The sequence below is a fragment of the Schistocerca cancellata genome, chromosome 3 (genome assembly GCF_023864275.1).
Source record: "Schistocerca cancellata isolate TAMUIC-IGC-003103 chromosome 3, iqSchCanc2.1, whole genome shotgun sequence".
NCBI classification, from domain to species: Eukaryota; Metazoa; Arthropoda; class Insecta; order Orthoptera; family Acrididae; genus Schistocerca; species Schistocerca cancellata.
This window is the reverse complement of record NC_064628.1, coordinates 493,649,910-493,668,777: the sequence shown is the minus strand read 5'-3', so window position 1 is coordinate 493,668,777 and position 18,868 is coordinate 493,649,910. Positions and strand designations below refer to the sequence as shown.

The following is an 18,868-nucleotide window of genomic DNA, read 5'->3' as shown; positions in this document are numbered from 1 at the left end:
TAACAGCAGTGAAACTACCTACAGAAAAGTCTCTTAGTTTTCTCAGACTAGGGAAGAAATTAAACAGTTTAAAAATATCGTCTGAAAAGAATGTCACAAATGTATTTGGTTGAAAACGTTTATGCGTGTTTGGCATAATCACGGTTTTACTGTACAATGTCCACGACTAAATGACAGTGCACTACAAAGAATGGCACAATGGTCTTTGTACGTACATGATCTGAAAATGGCAATTTAACTGGCCGAGACTAATTGTCTACTTACGTATTTACTGCAATATGGGCAAATAAAGTTCTCTAGCAAAAAGATTATGTTATACACATTTATTTACGACTGCGATTTCAGTGTCCGCCTTCGTAGCGCAGCGGTAGCGTTACCGCCTACCACGCAAGGGGTCCCGGGTTCGATTCCCGGCAGGGGACTGGGTGTTGTGTGTCCATAATCATTTCCATTGACACGCAAGTCGCCGAAGTGGCGTCAACTAAAAAGACTTGCAATACGGCGGCCGAACCCCGAAGGCCCAATACATGCCATACGATCATTTCATTTCAGTGAGTCTCAAGTAACCTATATAACAAGAAAACTGCTAGTAGACAAGCGTAATCTTTGCTACACAGCATTCAGTTCATTCACAGAGCTTAAGTTATCAAATGTGCACGCACATTGATAAAAAAGAACGCAGTGTGACGTGAATTCGAGAGGATTTATTAGATTAGGTGACGTATTTGTGACATATTGAGTGGATTCATGTAAAAGGCTGATTTGAAACAATGATCTCGCTTTTAGAAAAGTCCTACGTTCTTCTTCTCCCTCTGTTAGAAAACTACCCGGACAGTTTTTTTAATGGAAAATTGCATTTACCAAATAATAACTCTAGCTCCTATCGATGCGGTCCCGCTGGCTATCTTTGCACCGTTGCCAACTTTTCTGGAGGTTTTGCAAGCAAGCAGGGAAATTTTCAACTGCGATGCTTTTAAGCTCACTTGTTACAGTCAGTTGGACGTCTGCGATATACAGGGTGTTACAAAAAGGTATGGCCAAACTTTCAGGAAACATTCCTCACACACAAATAAAGAAAAGATGTTATGTGGACATGTGTCCGAAATCGCTTAATTTCCATGTTAGAGCTCATTTTACTTTCGTCAGTATGTACTGTACTTCCTCGATTCACCGCCAGTTGGCCCAATTGAAGGAAGGTAATGTTGACTTCGGTGCTTGTGTTGACATGCGACTCATTGCTCTACAGTACTAGCATCAAGCACATCACATCAGTACGTAGCATCAACAGGTTAGTGTTCATCATGAACGTGGTTTTGCAGTCAGTGCAATGTTTACAAATGCGGAGATGGCAGATGCCCATTAGATGCACGGATTAGCACAGGGCAATAGCCGTGGCGCGGTACGTTTGTATCAAGACAGATTTCCAGAACGAAGGTGTCCCGACAGGAAGACGTTCAAAGCAATTGATCGGCGTCTTAGGGAGCACGGAACATTCCAGCCTATGACTCGTGACTGGGGAAGACCTAGAACGACGAGGACACCTATAATTCTTCGTGCAGTTGACGATAACCCTAATGTCAGCGTCACAGAAGTTGCTGCTGTACAAGGTAACGTTGACCACGTCACTATGGAGAGTGCTACGGGAGTACCAGTTATTTACGTACCATGTACAGCGTGTGAAGGCACTATCAGCAGCTGACTGGCCTCCACGGGTACACTTCTGCGAATGGTTCATCGTGTCCATCCTGATTTCAGTGCAAATGTTCTCTTTACGGATGAGGCTTCATTCCAACGTGATCAAATTGTAAATTTTCACAATCAACATGTGTGGGCTGACGAGAATCTGCACGCAATTGTGCAATCACGTCATCAACACAGATTTTCTGTGAACGTTTGGGCAGGCATTGTTGGTGATGTCTTGATTGGGCCCCATGTTCTTCCACCTACGCTCAATGGAGCACGTTATCATGATTTCATACGGGATACTCTACCTGTGCTGCTAGAACATGTGCCTTTACAAGTACGACACAACATATGGTTCATGCACGATGGAGCTCCTGCACATTTCAGTCGAAGTGTTCGTACGCTTCTCAACAACAGATTCGGTGACCGATGGATTGGTAGAGGCGGACCAATTCCATGGCCCCCCGATCTCCTGACCTCAACCCTCTTGACTTTCATTTATGGGGGCATTTGAAAGCTCTTGTCTACGCAACCCCGGTACTAAATGTAGAGACTCTTCGTGCTCGTATTGTGGACGGCTGTGATACAATACGCCATTCTCCAGGGCCGCATCAGCGCATCAGGGATTCCATGCGACGGAGGGTGGATGCATGTATCCTCGCTAACGGAGAGGAGTAATAAAATGAGCTCTAACAAGGAAAGTAAGCGTTTTCGGACACATGTCCACATAACATATTTTCTTTCTTTGTGTGTGAGGAATGTTTCCTGAAAGTTTGGCCGTACCTTTTTTGTAACACCCTGTATTTATCAAACTTTTCTTTCAGTCACCTTTCCACTCACAGAACCAAGAAAAATTCGCAGGGCGAGAGGTTGGGCGAATATGGCGGATGTGGGATGGCAATAACAGACTATCTGGCCAGATACTTGGCAACAGATAAAGCAATATGGGGCCTTGCATTGTCATGCAGTAAGAACCAGTCCTGAGAACGCCACAATCAGGACGGCGACGTCGAACTGATTGTCGCAAACGTTTCAAGATTCCAGGAGGAACATACTATGGTGACTAATCCTTTACTGTCCAAGAATGCGATCAACATTAAATTTCTTCTCGATGGTGATTGTTCGACTTTCTTAGGGGCTGGTGATGCAGGACACCGCCATTCGGCACTTTGACTCTTCGTATAAGAGCCATACTGGTAGTACTAACTTTCATCCCCAGCAATAATCTTTGACAGAAATGTGGCATCACGTCTGACTCCAGCCAATAGTTCAGCAGAAATTCTTCGGCTTTTGTCTTTCCTTTTTCTGTTTGTCTGTTAGTATTTGAGGGATGAGTTTTGCGCCGAGTTTCAGTTTCCTTATATCTTCGCGTAAAATCTTATGACACACATCACGATTCAAATTAAGTTCTTTTGACATCGCACGCATAATTACATGACGGTCTCCATCAAATAACTGCCTTACATGTTCTACGTTAGCACCGGTATGTGTTTTAGACGGGCTACCAGCTCTGCACTTCGTCTATGCCTTCAGGAAACCTTTGTGCCACTCGAAAGCGCGACTTCGTGAAAATGCCTCGCGCGCATATGCTTGCTTAATAGCTGACGACATTTCGTTAGCAGAACTTGATGTTCGCTCTTTGCTCACAATCAGCATCCATTGTGTCACCGCAATTAATGCGCCAAGAACCCAGTGTGCTGCTAAGCGAAGTCCTGCCACCTAGTAAGTTTGCGCGGAAAAATGTCCAAGGCCATTTTAAAGACGCACACATACCAGGTAACATAAAAACAGCATTGGTTCATTTTTAGTAATGCAAACTCAGAAATAATAACAATAATACTAAAAACAGATCCTGGAACTTTTCTGACCAAGGGAGTATGTACATGAATAGCAATCCAGTACTATCGACGTCCAAGGGTTGGAAACCTTCTTTTGGTCGGTAAAAGAACTGCTGGGCTGCTCTCAGGGTTGAAAACTCGAGAGGGAAAAAGTTTTCTCGCGTAATCTCCTCGTTTCTGTTTTCGCCATCACAATTGCCGCCAGTCATTGCTCTCGCTGCCAATAATCACCAGTCGTCAGCTTCGCTACCAGCGAGCCATCATCTTCGCCCCCGACTTCATGTCATCAAACCCTCTAATCCTGATTTTCACCTTTCCATAACTTTAACTTTCGCCCCACATGTATCCCTACTCCCACAACTTGGCCCATCACGATCCCCCCAGCCACATAACCCCCTCCTCCCATCCCCAACTCACCGGAGATCACTGTGAGAGAAGAAGCCAAAAACTCTCCGAATTCACTTCCGCTCTGTCCTCACATTCCTCATGCGTGTTCTCCGATGACCCGTATACCATGGTCATCTCCTTCTGAATGGAGTCCACACATATAACTAAAAAAAAGCAGAACCCTCCTAATCTAAAGTCCAAACTTACTGTTGTAAGAACTGCTTAATCTATAAAAAGTTATCCACATCCCACACTGTGAAGCCAACCATCTGTATTACGGACATGTCCTAACCTGCAGTCCCTACATCTCTGTAACACATGCAAAGAATCCCACGCCACCAAACCTGGACTGACAGCCCAATTTGCCCCATCGACACATCTCTTAAACCAGAAAGCTCACTATGTTCTGTTCCCCAAACTGAAGACCCAAACTGAAGAAATCATCCACTGCATTACCATTGTCCTTCATAAATACCCATCCATTTGAGCGCTCACATATTCCACATTAAGTCTCCCAGACTACACAGTCCACGTTCCATTTAATGGCCACTGCCAGGTACTCCCAAATCCAGTCCCACTTCCTATTTTCACCACTTCACACCGTCGAATACTACACTACTGGCCATTAAAATTGTTACACAAAGAAAAAATGCAGATGATAAACGGGTATTCATTGGACAAATATATTATACTAGAACTGACAAGTGATTACATTTTCACATAATTTGGTTGCATAGATCCTGAGAAATCAGTACCCAGAACAACCACCTCTGGCCGTAATAACGGCCTTGACACGCCTGGGCATTGAGTCCAACAGAGCTTGGATGGCGTGCACAGGTACAGCTCCCCATGCAGCTTCAACACGCTAACACAGTTCATCAAGAGTAGTGACTGGCGTATTGTGACGAGCAAGTTGCTCGGCCACCAGTGACCAGACGTCTTCAATTGGTGAGAGATCTGGAGAATGTGCTGGCCAGGGCAGCAGTCGAACATTTTCTGCATCCAGAAAGGCCCGTACAGGACCTGCAACATGCGGTCGTGCATTATCCTGCTGAAATGTAGGGTTTCGCAGGGATCGAATGAAGGGTAGAGCCACGAGTCTTAACACATCTGAAATGTAACGTCCACTGTTCAAAGTGCAGTCAATGCGAACAAGAGGTGACCGAGACGTGTAACCAATGGCACACCATACCATCACGCCGGATGATATGCCAGTATGGCGATGAAGAATACACGCTTCCAATGTGCGTTCACCGCGATGTCGCCAAACACGGATGCGACCATCATGATGCTGTAAACCGAACCTGGATTCATCCGAAAAAATGACGTTTTGCCATTGGTGCACTCAGGTTCGTCGTTGAGTACACCATCGCAAGCGCTCCTCTCTGTGATGCAGCGTCAAGGGTAACCGCAGCCATGGTCTCCGAGCTGATAGTCCATGCTGCTGCAAACATTGTCGAACTGTTCGTGCAGATGGTTGTTGTCTTGCAAACGTCCTCATCTGCTGACTCAGGGATTGAGACGTGGCTGCTCGATCCGTTACAGCCATGCGGATAAGATGCCTGTCATCTCGACTGCTAGTGATACGAGGCCGTTGGGATCCAGCACGGCGTTCCGTATTACCCTCCTGAACCCACCGATTCCATATTCTGCTAACAGTCATTGGATCACGACGAACGCGAGCAGCAATGTTCGCGATACGATAAACCGCAATCGCGATAGGCTAAAATCCGACCTTTATCCAAGTCGGAAACGTGATGGTATGCATTTCTCCGCCTTACACGCGGCATCACAACAACGTTTCACCAGGCAACGCCGGTCAACTGCTATTTGTGTGTGAGAAATCGGTTGGAAACTTTCCTCATGTAAGCACGTTGCAGGTGTCGCCACGGGCGCCAACCTTGTGTGAATGCGCTGAAATGCAAATCATTTGCATATCACAGCATCTTCTTCCTGTCGGTTAAATTTCGCGTCTGTAGCACGTCATCTTCATGGTGTAGCAATTTTAATGGTCAGTAGTGTATTTTCCCACTTAACCTTGTGCAACAAATCCAACCCCACACTATCCATTCTCACACCTCCCGAAAGCACGACCGCCGGAAACCGCAACTAACAACCTCTTCTTTATGTCTGTAACTCCAATTCAGTTAACTTTCCTCATCCTCCGTCCACTCACCACAATTACATCTCCTCAAATACCGATTTTCTGGAGCTTGTCGTCAAGCAAGAAGAGACAACAGCATCACCTTCCGCTACTTACCGCCTCTGGGCAATTCGACACACAACGTCAATTCCACAAAATTAGCTTCAGCTTGTTTTTAGTATCATATTTTTCTTATCTTTTTATGTTTCTATAACCACGTTTACATTTTACAAGCTGTTGGCTCTGAGCACTATGGGACTTAACAAGGTATCTCAATAATTTTATTTTTACATGAAAGCCTGTACCTTAATCTACGCACTGACGCCATTACAGTGTGATTCTTCCTTGTTTACACTGTGTACTGAGTGTTTAAAATGCCTCCGATAATCTTGAGTCCGCCTAATGTGAAATACGGGCTGTTAAGATTTCTTAGTGCTAAAGGCCTAAAAACGATCGATATATTCATCGTGAGATCTATGCAGTTTACGGAGAAAACATTTTGAGTGATGGAATGGTAAGAAAGTGGGTGAGAGCATTTAAAGATGGCCGCACGAATTTGCATGATGAACAACGGAGTGGGCGTCCTTCGGCCGTTAATGAATTTTTGGTGCAGGAAGTGGACAATAAGGTGAGAGACAACAGACGCTTTACGATTTCCTCCTTGCGGGATGACTTTCCTAATGTTTCTCGAAGTGTTCTGTATGGCATTGTGACCAGGCACTTGAATTACCGAAAATATGTGCACAAAACCAAACGTTTAGACAGTGCATTGACTTTCCTTGAGCGGTACCACAACGACGGTGATGATTTCTTACGCCAGATTGTTAGGGGCGATGAAACATGGGTGGCCTACGTCACACCAGAATCAAAGCAACAGTCCATGGGAGTTGAGCAAGGGCATCATTTTGCTGCAAGACAATGCCTGTCCGCATGTGGCGAATCACACCAAATATCTTATCACATCTTTTCGATAGGAAACTCTAGATCATCCTCCGTACAGCCCCGATCTTGCGCCCAGTGACTACCATCTGTTCCTGCACTTGAAGAAACACGTGGGCGGTCAGCGTCCTCAAGACGACGACGATGTCAAAACAGTGGTGATGCAGTGGTTAACAAGTCAGGCGGCAGACTTCTATGAGGAGGGTATTCAAAAAGTGGTACAGCGATATGCCAAGTGCCTCAATATTGACGGAAATTATGTAAAAAAGTAGATTAAGGTACAGGCTTTCATGCAAAAATAAAATTATTGAGATTTCTTAGCACGTCTTTTTTAAATTTCAAAACGGTACTTACTTAAAAAAACACGCCTCACATTATTATATGCATGAAATATGTAAATCTCCTTAGAGGAATAACAATGCAATGGCACACTTCATGGTAAGGTACGATGTGATATAACTTAAATTTCTTTATCAGAACAGAAAGTATTCCTATGATTTAACTAGTCTTTTACGAATATGTTGTTACGTAAATATTAGTAAGGGGCCACCCTGTTCACAGACAACTGGTGGGGGAGAGTGGCTCTGCTGCGTCCTGGCATACAGAGGCAGACAAACGAGTGCTTTGAGCGGGAGTGCTTATCTCTGACCTCGCAGGGGCTAACGGCGGCTTACGGCGGAGGAGGCGCTGCACCGTGGCGAACCTGTGTCCTTAATGTCACCGAATAATGTGTCACTTGTCATCGGCCCAACCCGTCCCGAATGAAATTCAGCCATTCTTCCAATCACACTGATACACGATGCAAATACCGTATATGTAGTCTGGCAACATAAAGTGATAAAGGAAAAATAAGATAGTAAAATAATATATAGGGTGTCCTACAAACGGGTTAACACTGCTCGAACTTTAATAACTAAAACAAATGTAATAAAAACTAGAAATTTTTGAGTCACACGGAATTGCCACGGTATTACTGATGATGTTTTACTGTTTAAGTTCATTATGTCCTCCAGCGGCAGCAATGCAACGTCTGGAACGCTGCAGAGCAGATCGACACACCTGTCTTATGGTTCCATCGGAATGGATTCACAGGCAGTCATACCCGCCTCTCTCGCGACATCCAGCGTACGTGGCTTCGTGGTGAATCCTGAGTCCTCCAGAGTTCTCCACAGAAAGAAGTATAATGGCGTTAGATCCGAAGATATGGGTGGAACACTCTCAACAAATGTTTTATCCAGAACATCACGGTGGTAACATGACGGTGCACCGTCTTGTTGGGAAAAAAATGTTATCTCGGTACAAATAAAAAAAAAAATGGCTCTCAACACTATGGGACTTAATATCTGAGGTCATCAGTCCCCTAGAACTTAGAACTACTTAAACCTAACTAACCTAAGAACATCACACACATCCATGCCCGAGGCAGGATTCGAACCTGCGACCGTAGCGGTCGCGCAGTTCCCGACTGTAGCGCCTAGAACCGCTCGGCTATCTCGGTACAGTTTAAGAACAGTTGGTACAATTCGTTCCTGCAACTTGGTTTAAGCTTTGACACCTGTCGCTGTTCCTTTAAAAAAGAATGGCCCTAAAAGTCCTCTGACATACTCGTACATACGACACCACACTGATAAACCAGGAATATTGCCAGTTAGTTATTCTGTAACATGGGGATTCTCTCTTCCACAGTGCCCACAGTAACCACGATTGATGGTTCCATTCAAAGTAAACGCCACCTCATATATATATATATAATCAGTCAACTGTTCTGCATCGCAAATATAGTAACAAAATTCGAGGCGCGTATTAGGATCGTGCATATTCATCGCGTGAAGCAACTTGTGAATATAGGGTTTCCATTTTGCTTATTTTTAAATGGGCTGAACACTTTATTTGCTTACACCTCATTCATTCATGCGCAGCTTGCCGTATGGACTACTTGGGGGATATTGTGGAAGTTTTTTTGCACTGAATCTACCGCTCTTTCGACCGCTGTTTCTTTTTCCTTCGTGCTAAACCGTCCCTTTTTCAGATCAAGCACACTTGCTACCCTCTCAAATCTGTCGCGTTATTTCGTTCATGGTACACGTGACGGTGGAGCAGTATCAAATTACGGCCGCCATCGTCTCTGCACTTCATCTTTTCACATTTCCACTGACTTCTAAAGCTGACGTTCTTTCCTTGAAGGACAAGTTTGCACCAGTCTTGTTATTTATGTCTAGTTACTGGCTACTGTAAAAACGTGACGTCAACATGCAATAACTTCCACAGGCGGCAGGTGGCAGTACTGGAAGTGGACGGTATATAGAGCGTGTCAGGAGAAGCCGGAAAACAGTGTAGAAAATGTGGAATCGGGGCGATTTATCTATCGTCCGAAAGAGCATTATCACTGACTTTCGGGGCAAGGATGGAAGTATTTCTCAAACGGCTAAATTTGTAAACTGTTCGCGTGCCGCCGTGGTTAAAGTATACCGTTTATGGCAAAATCACGCTGTCCAAAACCGGCACCGAGTCAACTATGGCGCACTAGGGAGCCATAGATGACAGGATGAACGATGGCTGCGAAGAAGTGTACGGGTGAATTAAGGCGCAACTTTTGAGAAACTGACCGCCCAAATGAACCAAGGGGTTACCAACGGTGTTCTCTCAACGACCGTTCAGCGAACTTTGCTGCGTATGGGCCTATGCATCATGCGCCTGGTTTATGCACTGATCCTGACTGTTGTTCATCAGCGACGAAGAATGGAATTTACACACCAGTACCGCAACTGGACGTCCACTGAAAGGCGACATCTGGCCTCTTCAGATGAATCACGTTTTATGCTCTTGGCCGTTGCCGTGTATGGCGTGAAACGTCTGAAATCGTCGGAAGGGTCTTCATGGTATTTCCTGGGTGATATTGTTGTTCTGGACAGCAGAACGGATCATCATTTGTATGGATCTATCCTTAGGAACCATATCCAGGCCCATATGCAGTTTGTTCAAATGGTTCAAATGGCTCTGAGCACTATGGGACTTAACTACTGAGGTCATCAGTCCCCTAGAACTTAGAACTACTTAAACCTAACTAACCTAAGGACATCACACATATCCATGCCCGAGGCAGGATTCGAACCTGCGACCGTAGTGCACTTTGTTTTCCCTCGGTATGATGCCATCTACCAGCAAGACAATGCAATGTTTAACACACATTGTAATGTACGTGCGTGGTTCGAAAAGCGACAAGATGAGTTTACCGTACTCCCCTGGGCACCCGACTTGCCGGTTTTAAACCCCGACGGGAATGTGTGGGACCACCTCGATCGGGCTGTACGCACAATGGGTCCTCAACAGAGAAACATAGCCCAACTGACCACGGCACTGGAGTCAGCATGGCTCCACATCCCTGTCGGTGCCTTCCAGAACTTCACCGGCAGTCTTCCTGCACGCCTTGTAGCGGTCCGTGCTGCAGAAGGTGGTTGCCAGCTTTTGACATGTGGTCACGTTGATTTGACTGGACAGTGCGTAATCACAACTTGATGATCGGGGTATCATTAATACCTCCTCAATTATTTATGTTCAAACAGTGTAAACCTCTTTGTGGGGCACCTTTATAATAGAAAGGGCGGAAGATCAGGGTTTCGCATATCATTGTCGACGATGTCGACAGACGCGAAGCTCAAGCTCGCTTTGGAGAAGTAAATCGTGGAAACATCCCGACATTTGCCTTGAGCAATTTAGTGAAATCAAGGCAAATCTAAATCTGCATGGTCAGACGGGGATTTGAAACATCTTCCGGGATACAAGCCTCTTGCCTTACCAATGCTCTACCTTCTCTAGGTTAACATGATTCTTCGCTTTTTCCCCTTGCTGCAATTAGTGTAGTGCCGAAAGGATTTAAGAATAATGTGTCTGGAATATAAGAATCGGCCACTGGTAGACATAACGTTTACATATATCCACATCAAATCATTCTTGAACAAATACCACATAGATATTCATACTCTATGGAGTATGAGACTTTTTACATTTTTAATAGAAAAGGCAGTGGTTAGTAACGAGTGTCTTGCACATTAGCTTCTCGAGAATTATTGTGTACAACCCAGCCACTTCAGGTGGAGACAATAGTCCTCGCAATAACTCGGCTCCGTTCGCAGCCGGTGCCCATTTATACAAGGACGGAAAATGTAGCAGCACCAAGGGGCTGTGCGATATAAACGAAAGATGATGTCTATACCAATTTCGAGCCAGTCGCATAGGACTGGCACTGGCAGCACCATTATGAGGATGCAAATCGGGTTTGCGTTAAATACGCGCTGTAACGGTGGTGAGCGGTATTACCGTTGAAATTGGACGTGGTGAGCTCATGTTAGCCAAGAATGCTTTTAGGCGACATAGACGGCATTATCAACACCTCACTGACTTTGAACGAGGTCGTGTAGTAAGGCTACGAGAAGCTGGATGTTCCTACTGTGATACTGCACAAAGACCTGGCCGAAATATAGCCACTGTCGTGACTGCTGGCAGCGGTGGTCACGAGAATGTACGCTCGCAAGAAGACCGGGCTCCAAACGGCCACGTGGCACTACCGAGAGAGAAGACCATCGTGTTCGACGTATGCCTCCACCGCATCGTACTGCATCTGCAGCAGTAATTTCAGCAGTAGTTGGCACCACAGTGACACAAAGAACTGTTACAAATCGGTTCCTTTAAGGACAGCTCCGAGCCAGGCGCTCTCTAGCGTGCAATCCATTGACTCCAAACCACCGCCATTTGGACTTCAGTGGTGTCAAACGAGAGCTTATTGGAGGGCAGCATAAGATTTGTTGTATTTTCTGATGAAAGCTGGTTCTGCCTCGGTGTCAATGATGGCCGTGTGTTGGTTAGGAGGAGGCCAGCTGCGAGCCTGCAACCAACCTGTCTGCGTGCCAGACACACTGGACACACATCTGGAGTTATGGTCTGGGGTGCGATTTCGTATTACAGCAGGGGTACTCTCGTTGTTACGCCACCGTGACTACAAATTCGTACGTCAACATGGTGATTCGAGCTGTTGTGCTGCCATTCATGAACAGCATCCAGGGCATGTTTTCCAACAGGATATCGCTGGCTAACTTTAATACAGCATCAGACGGGTTGTTCAATGAAATAAGAAGGAAATGAGAAACCATCGAAATCTGTTTTAATTGCAGGTTCGGCTAAGTAGGACCTCAAGAGCCCAGTGAAATCAAGTAAACGTTCTGTGAAAAAACAAAACGTCACATTATTTTTTTAAAAAAAAAGCTTGACTACACAACATAGCATGGAATTCATAACAAGCAAAATTTGTTTATATTAATGAGAATATTAAAGCAACATTTTAAGAAGCATTGTTGAGTTACAGAATTGAAATGATTCCATGAAATGCAGTTTTTGTTTTGTTTTTTAAATGATCTACTGAAATGTTTGTGTCCCTCGTAATCGGAGTTGTATCAGAAGCCGGACATGTTCAGCATCATGTCCATGTAGTGTAACGATTAACATGCTTTGCTAGAAGTTTAACTAAAATCAGTGTTCAAATACCCACTGTAGCCGTCTTTTATATACTTCTGACAGTTCACAGTACGGCACAGTACACTGTTCTACGTTGTATATGGAAGGAGATATTCAACTATGAACGCCAGTGCCATGGTGTATGCCTTACGGGAGAGCAAAGGCTCAACGACCGACCTCAAACAGGGATTCAGAAAAAAAACAATGGAAATCATTTCGGTTTGAACAGGCGAACAATAAACAAAGGAGTGCCCTACAACGATGTTTGTTGTGCGAGTCTATTTGTGGCATTGGTGAACTGATTTTTTTTCGGTGTCAATGGTAGTAACCGTCATTACACACAAAATTACATAGATTAAAAGCGTACGGCAGCCTGTAAATTAAATTCGTCGTAAAGGAGTAAACTCAAAGCGGTTATCGATTACCGACAACTTGTATCACCTGCCTATGTAGACTCGGTTGCTCTTCTGAAGAGCATCGTATTATCAATGTAATGACACTTCAGTCAGCTGGAAATGTATGCTTTGGCGCTTAATTCAGAGGTCGAATTACGAATGCACTCTATGAACCAAAATCTCCCGACACCACTCTGAACGCTCTTTGTGTTATGTCTAGTTGTCTATGTGACGGCATGTTATAATACAGCAACAAAACGTCGACCTCGTTGTTGTGAATCGTATTAGTGGGACTTTTACTTTCATCTAGATCATAAATATTTGACAGTAATTTGATATTAACACAAGTACATGATCGGAAGTTTTTAATACTGAATAATTTAAAAAGCTGAAACACTGCCAAGACATGCACTCCCGTGTATCATTAAAACCTTCACCTTTTGATATGTTGATTCCTATCTGGATTTGTGCCGAGTACGAGGCGTGGAATGAATGATAAGGTATTAACAGAAACTAGTACGTACTACAAGGTACCCAAAATATAATTGACTCAAAGAGGTGTTTTCGGGATTTTGTGGCAACTTAATCTAAACAGCAAAAAAAGGGAAAAATATCCAGAACGAGTCCGAACAACAAACATGGTTAAAATTAAGGACAGCCTGACTAAACCTCCAAAAAATCGCAACGCCTGATGGTTGTGTAAGTGAGAAGTAAGACCTCATTGTATAAGAACGTTATCAAAAAGGACCTGCATTCTTATCCTTACAAATTTTCTGCTGTACATGCGTTACACGGGAAAGCTTCCGTATCTTCCTGCGCGTATCTGATGGGGGTTTCCGAACGAAGCGGCAGCGGGATATTTGGATCCTCAGTTTCTTTTCTTGAGGTCAGGTCTGGTTCTGTTTGTCGAAATATTATACATCAGAAAATCTTCATTATTTTGTAGCACACTGAACAGCCGTTGCAGGATGTCAATATGTGTGTTTAGTGCGCAGTTCCAGGGATAGTTTTATTTTCAGCACAATGTGCAACAAATACGACGAGGAAACCGTTTATTTGCGTTGATAATGAACAAACATTTACCTTCTGCTAATAAACACGTTCAAATAGTGCAGCTCCGCCGAAAAATGGCGTTCGGTAAGCCCTCGGCTGTACTTTCCCATACTTCGAAGATGAAAAACTATGTACGAATCGAAGAACTACTTTGTGATGGCACTTTTGTACTCTCAACATACGTTCCTGCAATATTCAGCTTCGATTCATTAATTAGCTCATCTATAGAAACACTGGTTTCTAGCTTCCTAGTATTACTTTAGCTGTAAGAGCTATTCGCCGATTCGGCAGACGAACGTAAGACAGATATTTGAAATGTTGACCATTAAATTGCTCCATACAAATGTAAGAGCACTAATCACTATGAAAGTTTACTGGCGTATATTACATATAAATAATGATCACGCCTTAAGAATTCACCATGACATCACGTAAATGAAATTTCCTGCGTGGCTGCCAGTACCAGTTTAAGTTCCGCGTACACCCATCGCCTCGCATCTGCCTCTTTAGCTCAGTGGTAGAGCACTGGTCTCGTAAACCAGGGGTCGTGAGTTCAAACCTCACAGGAGGCAACTCATTTTTTTCGTCTTTCATGAGTAGTATACAATTCAGGATAACGACAGAGCAATTACTTTTTGCATCTTTCAGGGTGCAAAATGTTTTATTGTTTTAAAACGACTCTGTCCGGAAATGTGCTGAAAATAACGTCCCTTTTCTTTATTAGTCAGGCCATTTTTCGCTCCAAACATGCGATGCGAGTGATATGGGTACTGTTCACATTTGGATCCTTCTCAAATTTAGATCTTGGATTATTTATTTATAATTAGTAATAACTGTCGAAGTGCAGCAACATGTTAATTATGAATCACTGTCTAGAAGAACCTTCAAAATTGTGTCTCGCTTGCTTATTTATTATGATGCAGCATTCTGTTTTCGACTTACAGATATTCAAATATAAGAAAGCTGTACATAGCAAAACTTTGCTTGGCACCTGCCTTCCTACGAACTTCAAATTAACTTGCCCCGCCAGTGATTGGGGTACCTACTGAAGTTGGACTCCAAACAACGTTGCAACTCGATCATTTTCACATGAACAAATCACTGCCAAAGGTGGAAATACAAGTTGCGAAATTTGTTCTAGGAGACAATGTATCATTGTTCCCCCAGCTCGAGTCTTCTGAAACAGATCTACCACACTTCTACACAAAATAATTTAACTCTTAATAAAGAACACTGAATTTTTGCGATCATCTGTAACAGGATGTACTTGTATAGCAGTTGTTGCTTCCCTTGTGCAAACAACGCAGGTAATGTCTTGGGTCATGTCCAAGTTCGTATTTACTTCTTTTGTGTCTTCTATTTCCCACCACTACGACCTGTCGTATCCAAAAGGCCTTTCTCTATGTTCTTCCACCGCTATGTGGACCATTTAGCTTCTCTTCCTATTAACCGCAAAAAGCTTAACAACCCTATAAAATGAAGGATGTTTATTCTTGTCTATGTAACTTTCTTGCTAACTGATTTAAGGGTAAACGTTTACTTCACCTCATGACCGTCAGACCTTTGTCACGACTGTAAACACATCATTGAATTTCATATTTTCTTTTCGACGGTATGGACTACCCGTAAATCCTAATTGTTGACGCACCTTCCGCAAGACTGTTTCCTTAACTTTATACGTACTTCGATTCGGTCTCTCATTCTAATTTTGTCCAAAATCGTTCTTCCCAAGCGTACAAACCTTAAGTAAGTTCGAAAGTTTTTTATGCGATATTTACCGTTCCTCTAATTGCTGGTTTTGTTCTTTGTCACAACTTATTGCAATACGAGCCCATTTCTATGAAACCTCGTCAATCTTGTAACGCAATTAAAGTACTGCAGTCATTTGCTTGTTTGATCACTTTCCACAGTTAATTGACTGTGATAAACTTACCTATTTTTTCCCAAATTACATAAACGACGGACTGCTCGTCTTATATTTGTAACTCTAAGTCCATGTTTTTTTTATGTTCGAGTTCTCCTCAAACATTTCCGTGATTCAAACAAGTTCATGACGGTCGTCTTAAATCAGTGTATTATTCTGAGTATGCCAGTGGCATGTGAGATACATTGCTACAAGCCTATGAAAATCTGCAAAATAAAGAAAACATCCGCAGAGCAGCTTCTCTGTCAAATTCTTTTTTTTTTTTTTTCTTTCCATCTTCCTTTCCCTTTCGCTCCTGCGTGAAGTTACGTTCTGTTATCGGGTATGCCGAGCGAGATGGTGTGGTGGTTGAGGCAGTGGATTCGCATTGGGAACAAGCGGTATTCAGAATCTTCATCCACACATTCCAATTTAGGTCCATTGTGTTCTAAGGATAGATTAATTAAGGTGAATTTTGGGTTGTTTCCATTGGTTACCCTTCGGTTGATATCCTGCCTTATCCTCTGTCTCTACTGAATTCACTATCAGTGTTAAACCTTCACTTTCCTTTTGCTATCCGCTGATTAAGGTGCAGAGTCTGTTTTGCAATGACATGGAGAGGTCCCCCGCGATGTGATCTATTTTTTGAAACCATCTGTACGGTTACGTAGGTTGAGATCCCAGGTATCACACACTGCAGCCATTGCCCTGGTGGGCCCTCATTTGCGAATAATTGATGAAAAAATTTCGGAATTTTGTGTGACAATTGCGTTAAAAAAGTTCCATCACATAGTTTGGTTGCTTGGTATAATGGATAGGACAGTAGTTTTATTGAGAAGGAGATTGTGGGTTCGAATCTCGCCAGCTTCAGTATATCTTATATTTTTAAATCTTTATCGAAATGACTTTGATCATCATTTTTATTCAATTAATTGATTTAAATTTAATTTTTTGTTTTTATTCCTTTGTCACATCATTCTAATCATAATAACTTCTTCTTTTGCTCTCATTTTTCTTCTTATTCTTTTTTCACTTGAAATCTTAGTTCATACGTTTTAAATTAATTTTATGTATTAGTTTCGATTTAATTTATTTTGTTTTGTCACCCTTGTTTTTTCGTTCACATTATGGCGTTCTTTACATCTGTTTCCCATTTTGTTTGAATTTTGTTTACCTATAAAACCGTATTTCATTTAAATCTTCATCTGCATTACTTTGTTCATCATGCAATAGGTTTTTAGATTAATTTTATGTATTAGTATTTCACTTTACTTTAGTATTTCACTTTTACTTTAAGCGTTTGGTTTCAAAAAGGCGATCCCATCGTTAGGGCCTCTCCTTGTGAAATGTATCTCCACCATACAAACTCAAATTTTAAATTGTACCTCGTAGTTAATTTTCGGGCAGTGATGCACACGATCATTAATTAGCTTCCATGTCTAAAACACTTGAAACTGTGAACCAATGCTCAAGCAGCGCAGAATAATGACTCTAAAGTAATTTTGTTACTTAGCGCGGTCAAGAGGGGGGGGGGGGGGGGGGAGTGTAACTCATCATTTAAATATTTAGTCCACAATTTTTTTTAGGTCACAGAGAGCAAAATTCTATACCCTTTTCTAAAATCTGGGACAAATAAAATAAGAGTTGGAAGTCAAGAAAGGATTGCTCGGATTAAAAGGGGTGTAAGACAGGGATGTAGCCTTTCGCTCCTATTGTTCGATCTACACAGCGAAGCAGCAATGACGGACATAAAAGGAAGATTCAAGTGCAGTATTATAATTCAGAGGGGGGGGGGGGGGCAGCCTGTGGATGGTTTTTAAGGCAAACACTGTCTCCACGTACGCATACCCCATAATTACTGTAGCACGCAAACATTGGGGCTACACTCGTCTGGAATGAGACGTGCCCGGGGGTGGGGGAGGGGGGGTCCACTGTGGGGTCGAACCGGACAATAACCCTGGATTCGGTGTGGGGCGGCGGTGGGGTGAGTGGACTGCTGGGGACGAAGCCTCTCCGTCGTTTCTAGGTCCCCAGTTAGTGAACCATGGACTGTGAGAAAACCGGAACAGTAGTGAATCGAAGCATCTGAGATGTGGTGCTACTGAAGGATGTTGAAAATTAGGTGGACTGATAAGTTAACGAACGATGAGGTTCTCTGCAGAATCGACGAGAATAGGCATATATGGAAAACACCGACAAGAATGAAGGACAGGATGAAAGACTTCCTTTAAAACATCAGGGAATAACTGATAATACAAGAGGGACCTGTAGACGGTAAAAAGTGTACGGGAAGACAGAGATTGGAATACCTCAAGCCCGATAACTGATGATGTATATTGCAAGTGCTATTCTCTAAGATTAAAAGGTTGGCACAGGAGAGGAATTCGAGGCGGGCGGCGTCAAACCAGTCAGAAGACCGATGACACACACACACACACACACACACACACACACACACACACACACACACCGGCCACTGACTTTGTAATGTATTTGCATAGCATACTACGTGATATTTGTGTGTGTGTGTGTGTGTGTGTGTGTGTGTGTGTGTGTGTGTGTGTGTGTGTGTATCTCAAAACTATATGGTCATTCACCACAAAACCACATACCCCCCTTCTCCCTCGACCCCTCTAGCTGAGTTAGAGTTCCTGGGGCGTAACTCTACACGTCGAGTGCATGTGACGATGGTGAATGCGTATAAAGTTGCTGTCACATTCGTGCGTTATACAGGTGCGCGCGTGCGAACACACACACACACACACACACACACACACACACACACACACACACACACACACAGATATAACCTTTACAGCCCATCTGCTACCTGCAGGCACCAAGTTTCATCCTCTCTCTCTCTGGGCCTATACAACACACCAAAGTGACACCGACTTCATACGCACTCACCACTGTCACATACACTTAACGTGTAGAGTTACGCCCCAGGAACTGTGCTAGAGGGGTCGAGGGAGAAGGGGGTATGCAGTTTTGTGGTGAATGACTTTATAATTTTGAG

General features: G+C 43.4%; 1 long non-coding RNA gene and 1 other non-coding gene across 2 annotated transcripts in view; one reads left to right on the top strand and one right to left on the bottom strand.

The window, feature by feature from the left end:
- Window positions 1-18,868, bottom strand: part of LOC126175261 (uncharacterized) — a 299,426-nt gene that overhangs the window by 107,715 nt on the left and 172,843 nt on the right. The gene's annotated exons all lie outside the window — the stretch shown is intronic.
- On the top strand, window positions 14,447-14,518 carry Trnat-cgu (transfer RNA threonine (anticodon CGU)). The gene has a single exon. It is a non-coding gene; the product is annotated as a tRNA-Thr (tRNA).